Raw genomic sequence first — 8,865 nt, 5'->3', positions numbered from 1 at the left:
AACTTTATCTTTTATAAGTATCCCCATAAAAAAATCTGGTGGCACTTAGGACAAATTTCTTTGTTCAAAGCTTAGTCTGGCTTCACCCATTATTTCAAACTAGAGGCCCAGTGCACAAATTTGTGCACCAGTGGGGTCCTTCAGCCTGGCCTACGGGATCAGGCTAAAACTGGCTCTCCAACCTCCCCCAAGGGGTCCCGAATTGCGAGAGGGCACAGGGCAGGCCAGGGGACCCACTGGTGCATGATCGGGGCCGGGGAGGGACCCCTGAGGTTGGCCAGCTGGGGAGGGACTGTGGGAGGGCTCCAGGGCATGTCCGGGCCATCTCAGTCCCCATCAGCCAGACCTCAGCAGCAAGCTAACCTACCAGTCAGAGCATCTGCCCCCTGGTGGTCAGTGCACATCATAGTGACTGGTCAACTGTCTGCCCCGTGGTGGTCAGTGCATGTCATAGCAAGTGGTTGAGCAACCTTAGCATATCATTAGCATATTATGCTTTGATTGGTTCAATGGATGACCGGACACTTAGCATATTAGGCTTTTATTATATAGGATCAGTTACACCTGAAAAGGAGTGAAAATTGAGTTATCAGTTGTGAAAGTGTGTATACATACTTTTGGCACAAGATATAGATAATATAGATATACTAGATAGATATAGATATAGATATAGATATAGATATAGATATAGATATACAATTGACCCTAAAAAACATGTGTTTGAACTGCATGGTCCACTCATACACAAATTTTTTTTCAATAAATATATAGTCGGCCCTCTGAATCCCTGGGTTTTGCATTGCAATTCAACCAACCATAAATGAAAAACAGTATTTTCTTTCTTTCCTTCTTTCTTTCTTTTTTTTTCTTTTTCTTTTTTTTTTTGTTTTTTGTTGTTAAGCCTCACTGGAAGATATTTTTCCATTGATCTTTTAGAGAGAGAGGAAGAAAGATGGAAAGACAGAAACACAGCAGTTGGTTGCCTCCTGTATGCGCCCCAACCAGGGCCTGCGCCAGGGAGGAGCCTGCAACTGAGGTACTTGTCCTTTACCAGAATCGAACCCAGGTCCTCCTTTAGTACACAGGCTGACGCTCGATCCACTGAGCCAAACCTGCTAGGGCAAACACAATATTTTCAATCTGTGGTTGGGAATCTACTGATGTGGGGGGCCAACTGCATGCATTATTCTAGGCCATTTTATAAGAAGTACTTGAGCATCCCTGTGTTTTGGTAGCCATGAAGATTCTGAAGGAATCCAAAGGATGACTATAGTTACATTTTGGAGGAGTCAAAAGTTATATGAAGATTTCTACTGCACGAGGGTTGGTGCCCACAACCCCTGCTTTGTTCAGAAGTGACTCTCTATATAATTGCTAATTATATAAACATAATTGTTAATAACAATACCTATAATTATTAATAGCATATAATTTGTTAACTTAAAATCTTATTCCAAACATATTTGGTATAAAGATCTCTATTAAGAACTCATAAATCTAGTAAAAGTGCTAAAAACAATCTTTTACTTTTTTAAAAAAATATATTTTATTGAATTTTTACAGAGATGAAGGGAGAGGGATAGAGAGTTAGAAACATCAATGCGAGAGAAACATCCATCAGCTGCCTCCTACACACTCCCTACTGGGGATATGCCCGCAACCAAGGTACATGCCCTTGACCGGAATCGAACCTGGGACCCTTGAGTCCGCAAGCCAATGCTCTATCCACTGAGCCAAACCGGTTAGGGCAACAATCTTTTACTTTTAACAATTCTGATTTTGTTGATGAATGTATATGATACATCTATATCTAAATATATAAAAGCCTAAGTGACTGCTCAACCGGTTGTTATGATGCACACTGACCACCAGGGGGCAGCTCCTCTGTTGAGCATCTGCCCCCTGGTGGTCAGTGCACTCCCACTGACAACCTCCCATGCCAATCTCCCAGGGTCCCTCCCCCTCGACCAGCCGGCCCCAATTGGCCCCGACTGGGACTGGGCGAGACAGCCCCAATTGGCCCTGATAGCTGGCCAGGCCAAGGGACCCCACCTATGCATGAATTCATGCATCGGGCCTCTAGTATATTTATATGTTCATATTATATATTCATATGGATATGTTTAAGAATGAGATGGAGCAATTATTTTTACAAAGGACTATATACTTATATATTACATTCATTAAGGATACAAAATCTCTATGGTAGTTATTGCCATGGCTACAAAGCCTTTTCTTTAAACCATGCTCAGTGAATAATATTTCTTATGTCATTTGCCCTTGCCTTTTGATGCAAGATCACCCAGATAATAGAATACCATTTCTCCTTCTATCTGATCAACATGACAATTTATTAAAAGAAATGTAAAAAAGGAGCATTTTGTTAGTAATATATTATTAGAATTGTGTAATACTTGTTTAAAACTGCTCAAAACCAATTACTTGTTTCTGCTTCATTGCTAAAGGCATGGCAAGCAGGAATGTAATTTTGTTTTCAGACAATGAAAGCTTTGCTTTATATAGAATTACTGTTTTCTGGTTTAAGAGAAAGGACTTCAAGATCACCTTTCTTTAATGCAAATCACCTTTTCGAGTAAATGCCTCTCAGGTTGATAACTCTTTAAATCACCATTATTAATTGATCACAGTAAGGGATATTTTACATGGCTAAAGACAATTGAAATTATAACTTCCTGCAGGACATCTAGAGAATGGTTTCCTTAAGGAGAAAACACAAGACATGTGCTGGCGATTATCTATATATATAAAAGGCTAATATGCAAAGTGTCCCCTCAGGAGTTCGACCGGGAGACCAGGAGTTTGATCGCTCGCTATGATGTACGCTGACCACCAGGGGGTGGCACGGAGCAAAGGAAGGCCCCAGCCAGCCTGAAGGCCCCAATCGGTCCTGATCACCAGCCAGGCATAGGGACCTTACCCATGCACGAATTTCGTGCACCAGGCCTCTAGTCTTTAAAGGAACCCGAAAACTATTTGAAAGCATAAAAGAGTAGGACGATTTATCATCCCCAAGTAGTCTTTTCTGGAAGAAAATAAGTATTCCTATTTATTTTCATAAAAATAATAGCAGACAATGATGTAAATTTATTCTAGACTTAGAAAACTGATGGAAGTAGCAAATCAATATACATTGATGAAAAGAAGCAGGATCACTTGGCACTTAAACGAAACAACTTTTGAATTGGAATGGCGAATATGTTTAATATATGTGTATACATGTAAAGCATTTTACTGAATCAAATATTTTCTCACTGCTTTGCCAAGTAGTGCAATATAAATATATCCTTCTTAGCTGGTGCTTTGCTTTTCTAAGAGTAAATCATTGCCATGTATGTTTGTTTGCATATATTTGCGTATTTCTTATCCTTAACCGACATCATCTTCCACAAAATGTTCCAGCATCTCTTTCTCACAGGACTTACAGTAATATTTCATGCATAGGTTGAATTTAGTTCTTATTTGATTTCTTCCTTTCTTTGTTTCTCTTTTTTGAGGAGGACTATTTTCTCTTCAGACCATATTAGTAACCATTCATCTTGGAGCTTAATTCCCTTATTATTCTAAGCCTACATTGCTGCCCTCCATGTTGCATCTCCTATTTTCCTATATCCTTCTCTTCTTTTACTCTATTTTTTTCCCCCTAGAAACATGCTTCATGAAGTTCCGAATAAAAGGTCTCTGGAAATTAAAACAAAGTAGGGGCATTTGAATCCTATCACATATTTATTCTACCATTATCAATTAATCATTTGACTTGGATTTTAAAGTCTGGGTTAATAAACCCCTCCCCCAAATTAAATGTGTGTGTGTTTTTTCCCTTCCTTTGCCTTTGAGCTTTCATTCTGGCTTTAGAAAAATTCCCTGTCCTTGTGCTGCATGAAGAATTAATGGGCCAGAGTTTTCAGACATTCATGTCAGTGAGGTTCTTGGGGCACCACTGAAATAAGCATTTTCAGAAGCCCCCACTGGAGGATGGGATGTGAAAGAAGGCTTTATTTGCAAGGGGTTACATTTCTCTGGTTCCAAAGTCCCCTGCCCCTTAAGCCAGTCCTGGAAAAGGGGCAGCTGGGGTTGCAGTAGAGCCAGAAGCCAGGCCAGTGTCTAGAGCTTCCATGTTGCAGCCAGATGTGGTTCAGTATTCAAGCGAATTAAAGACCATTAGTCCATGTGTGGAGCTCCACATGGCCATGTGCCATGTGGGCAGAGGGGAGTGCATTGCCCTGCAGCAGGAATCCCAAGAGGGCCCAGCGTGCGGGGGGGGGAGGGGGGGGGGGGGATGGAGAGAGAGAGAGAGCACGAGGGAACTTCCTTTGTTTGGAGGTTAACATATTCAGGTTTCTCAAGCTTGCAGTGGCCATGTTTTTTTAACCAATTACTCACTTTTAGGTGTGATTGATGGGCAACCATCTTCCCATGTCACTCGGGCCTTACTGGGCATGCCTCTCAACTACTTTTGTCTAGTCCCTTCCTCCATCGACCAGTGGGGAACAGACTTGGAGAATGTTAAATGCAGCTTTTTTGGCAAAGCTTTATAAATGGCACATCTATGTTATCTGGCCTCCCCTTTCACTCCTTTCCTGTTAAATAATAGCCAGGTTATTACAATGGTATCAATTGTATTATCCATTTTCCTTTATTACTATGTGGTATTGTTGTTTTCTTTCTAAAAGTTTTCATGATCTCCTGCTTGGCACTCATGTTCTGAAATTTCACTATTTTATGACATAGTTTATTACAGATTTTAAAAAATTCAGTCTGGACACTTATTTTATTTTCTTACGTAATTTTTTGATAATTTCCTCTACTCTCTTTTATTTAAAAAATTAATTGATTTGAGAGAGAGAAGGAGATGAAAGGAGAGAGGGAGAGGGAGAGAGAGAGAGAGACTTGTTCTACTTATTTAAGCATTCATTGGTTGCTCCTTGTATGTGCCCTGACTAGGGATCAAACTCACAACATATTAGGATGAACCTCTAACCAACAGAGATACCCAATCAGAGCTCTACTCGCTTTTAATGATTGTGTTTATAGGAATGAATATCACTTACTTGGATATTTGACCTAAATCAATTCTCTGGTTTCTTTTTTTCTCTTTAGTATTCATTCTTTTCACTCTACTTTCCAGGAAACTACCCACTATGTAGGTTTTATCATCTTTACTATATTATTTATTTCAGCTATCCTATTGTTATTTTTCTCTGACCATTCATCCTGTCATATTATTCTTTTCTTGTTTAGTAGATATAGTATCTTTCCTTATCCTTCTGACTACATTGATTATTGTTTTACTTTTATGTTTTCTTCTGACAGTTCCCCATACTTCCTCTGTATCCTTCAGTTTTTACTTCTATATTTTAAAAATAAAAATTATTTTAATATTTTGTTATTTTCTTTTATATTTTCATTTACTTAGGTGAAACGCATTCACCACATCTTTCATGTGCTTCAGCTCTTTGTTCATATTTCAACTTCTGATACTAAAAATTTATTGAAATTTTTGTGGATATGAAGGTGATTTTCTCACCGAGTTATCTGGCAGTGGGGGGTGGGAATTTTAGTGAGAATAACCCCCAAAAGAGTATCTGTAGCAATTTTTCCTGGGAACTGATCAGTGTATACAGTGAAATCAGTTTATACAGCTCCAGTACTTAAAAGTACTTCAATAATGCCCCATGATGCACAGAATGGAAGTCAGACTTCATATCAGAACCCTTAAAGACCTGTATGATGTAGCTTCTGCCTGTCTGTCAAATTACATTTCGTATCACACATCGGTCTGCACTGTAGTCCTGCTAGCTTCCTTTGGCCCTTGGACAAACCATGTTTTTTCCACAGGGACTTTGTTTTCATATCCAAAATACTGTTGTATACATTTAAAGGCACTTGAGGTGAACAGTAGTCAAATATAGTATTCTTAGTGAGTTTTTTTATTGTATTTGTATTGATATCAGAGAGAAGGGGATAGGGAGAGAGGTATAAACATCAATGATGAAAGAGAATCATTGATTGGCTGCCTCATGCATACCCCACACCGGGGATTGAGCCCACAACCTGGGCATGTGCCGTGACCAGGAATCAAACCATGACCTCCTGGTTCATTGGTCGATGCTCAACCACTGAGCCATGCTAGCCGGGCTCTTGTTGTTTTTAGTTTATTTTAAAGAGGGAATTTATTAGCAGAATACAAAGTTTCTTGCTGGGGTTCCAACAGCTATAAGGGATTAATAGTTAGAATCACACTTTTCTGAAGGGCAGATCATGTTGTAATTAAAAACTTCGGGGTTTTGCAAGATCATGAAGAGAATATCCTGGAGGATGTTCCTCCCTGTATAGTGCACAAGGGACTAGAATGTGGATTCATTTCTGCTGGCTTTTTGTTCCTTATATTCCTTTATGCTAGCCTTAAACTTGCCAAGCACATGTTGGCAGGCATTCAGGCATCTCTGAAATGGCTCAACAGCTGGAAGAGCACCTCTAGTCTGCATAAATTAATTTTACTCTCTGAAGGATTGGTTGTAGTGTAACCACAAATTCCACTTATGGGTTCTTCATGATCATGTAACAAAGAGAATTTCCTACGGTATGGTCCTCCTCATGCAAAATAAATACCACAAAGTCTCTATCTGCTCCAACTGCCTGAAGCATTTCCAGGGCTGTCTTTCTCTTCCCTTCAGCCATTGAGGTCTTCAATCCCTGGTGTGGGGTGTGCAGCTTTTGGTCCTCTTCCATCCTGGGGGCAGCTTCTGGGAGTCTCAGGTGGTGCTGGTGGATGGGATGCTCTGCCCCATATCACGGAAACATGCAAGTGAAGCAGGCAGCCTGAGTGAGTTTAATGATAACCATAGTATGATATTAATTGCTTCACAAATAGAAACCTCTTATTCTTCAAGCATATCCCACCTTGTTAAGGGAGGAGGATAACCATGAGAACATGGAATCGTGGAAGTCAAAAGGTGAAGTTTTTTAGGAATGTCAAATGCTATCAAATGATAAAGAAAATGAGAAATCAAAATTGTCTATTGGGTTTAGCAAAGTATAAATCACTGGTAATCTTACCAAAAGAAGTTTCTGGAAAGAATTAGAGATTAATGCATGACTGAATGAGTTCCAGAAAGAAAGGGGGGGGAGAGAAAATAGAGATAGTATACTCAGCCCTTCACCTTATATCAATACAACACATTTTGAGCAAATAATTTCTTCACATCTTGAAATACTTTAAGGGCTCTTCCCAGCCATATATTTAGAATTGGTATTGTTAAACTCTATTTTCAAATGAAGAAATTGAAGTTCAGAATAAACTTGTTTTGGTTTTTTACTTCTAGTGTAAATCATATTCCTCAAAGCAGACTTAGTCCTTCCTTTCTCTGTGCTACCTAAATGCTTTCTACAGACCTTATCTGTGAATTTCCCTCTTGTTTGCATTCATGTTTAATTACAATTTCTGCACTATGTCTCAAACATAGTACTTTCATAAGGAATACTTGTTTCAGCCCTAACCGGTTTGGCTCAGTGGATAGAGCGTCGGCCTGCAGACTGAAAGGTCCCAGGTTCGATTCTAGTCAAGGGCCTGTACCTTGGTTGCAGGCACATCCCCAGTAGGAGGTGTGCAGGAGGCAGCTGATTGATGTTTCTAACTCTCTATCCCTCTCCCTTCCTCTCTATAAAAAATCAATAAAATATATATTTAAAAAATCCGCGCTACTAACCGGTAAATATTTAAAAAAGAAAGAAAGAAATACTTGTTTCATTAGAATACAACCAGGGAGTTTAACCAGTTAGGTATTATAGGAGAAATGCAGTAACAAAGACCTTCAGAAATTATATCAGAACACTGTTATTTGCACCTTGGTTCAGTATGGCCAAGAGATCAATTTTTGATGCCCCACATAGGATTTGGAATCTTGATACTGAAACCCCAATCTTACTAAAATAGCAAGCCCTCCCTAATCCCATCCACATAGCTGTCAACTCATACATATGCCTTAGTACCTGTGGAAATCTACCATAATCCCAAACTGAGATTCAAGCATGTATTAGGTGTAGATATTCTAGATGAGATGAATTATATCAACTGACTTATTCTTTTGTCCATTGTTTTTGCTGATGTAATCATAAGAGGAAGGTTTTTGCTATAGCTACATGGAAAGAGAATGGAACAGTGTTAGGGGAGAATAGTGTGTGTTTCCCATTCAGATCCATGGAGAGATCTGATTATGAACCACTTGGAGAAATGAGTTTCAGGCAGAAGCTGAAGGAGGCACCTTCATAAAGGACAATGTACAATAAAGGGAGCAAGGTGGTGACAAAGTGACCCAGAATGCAGACAGCTAGGTGTTTGCTTTTTTTCATTTCTGTATGTCAGAGTTCCACTAGAGCACCCCGAGTGCTCAAGTGCAGTGAAGGTGATGCTAAGTAGAACAGTGGTGAAGCAGCAATGAAAGTTTGATTCTTTTTTACAAAATATATTTTATTGATTTTTTACAGAGAGGAAGGGAGAGGGATAGAGAGTCAGAAACATCAATGAGAGAGAAACATCGATCAGCTGCCTCCTGCACACCCCCTACTGGGGATGTGCCCACAACCAAGGTACATGCCCTTGACTGGAATCGAACCTGTGACCCTTTAGACCGCAGTTTGACACTCTATCCACTGAGCTAAACCGGTTAGGACAAAAGTTTGATTCTTGTGATGTAATAAATAACTAGTAGACACAGGAGTTCTTAACATATTTGGAAATTTGTGAATGCATGTACTAAAATATTTAATGACTCTCTTAAATAATTTAATTGTCTTTAAAGGAACATGTAGGTGGGGACAAGATATATAAAAACTTAAATCATTATT

General features: G+C 39.4%; 1 pseudogene; it reads right to left on the bottom strand.

The window, feature by feature from the left end:
• Positions 1-6,365: 6,365 nt before the first annotated feature.
• On the bottom strand, positions 6,366-6,750 carry LOC102260247 (annotated as a pseudogene).
• Positions 6,751-8,865: the final 2,115 nt, after the last annotated feature.

The sequence above is a fragment of the Myotis brandtii genome, unplaced genomic scaffold (genome assembly GCF_000412655.1).
Source record: "Myotis brandtii unplaced genomic scaffold, ASM41265v1 scaffold548, whole genome shotgun sequence".
NCBI lineage: Eukaryota > Metazoa > Chordata > Mammalia > Chiroptera > Vespertilionidae > Myotis > Myotis brandtii.
This window is presented reverse-complemented; position numbering and strand designations above follow the sequence as displayed.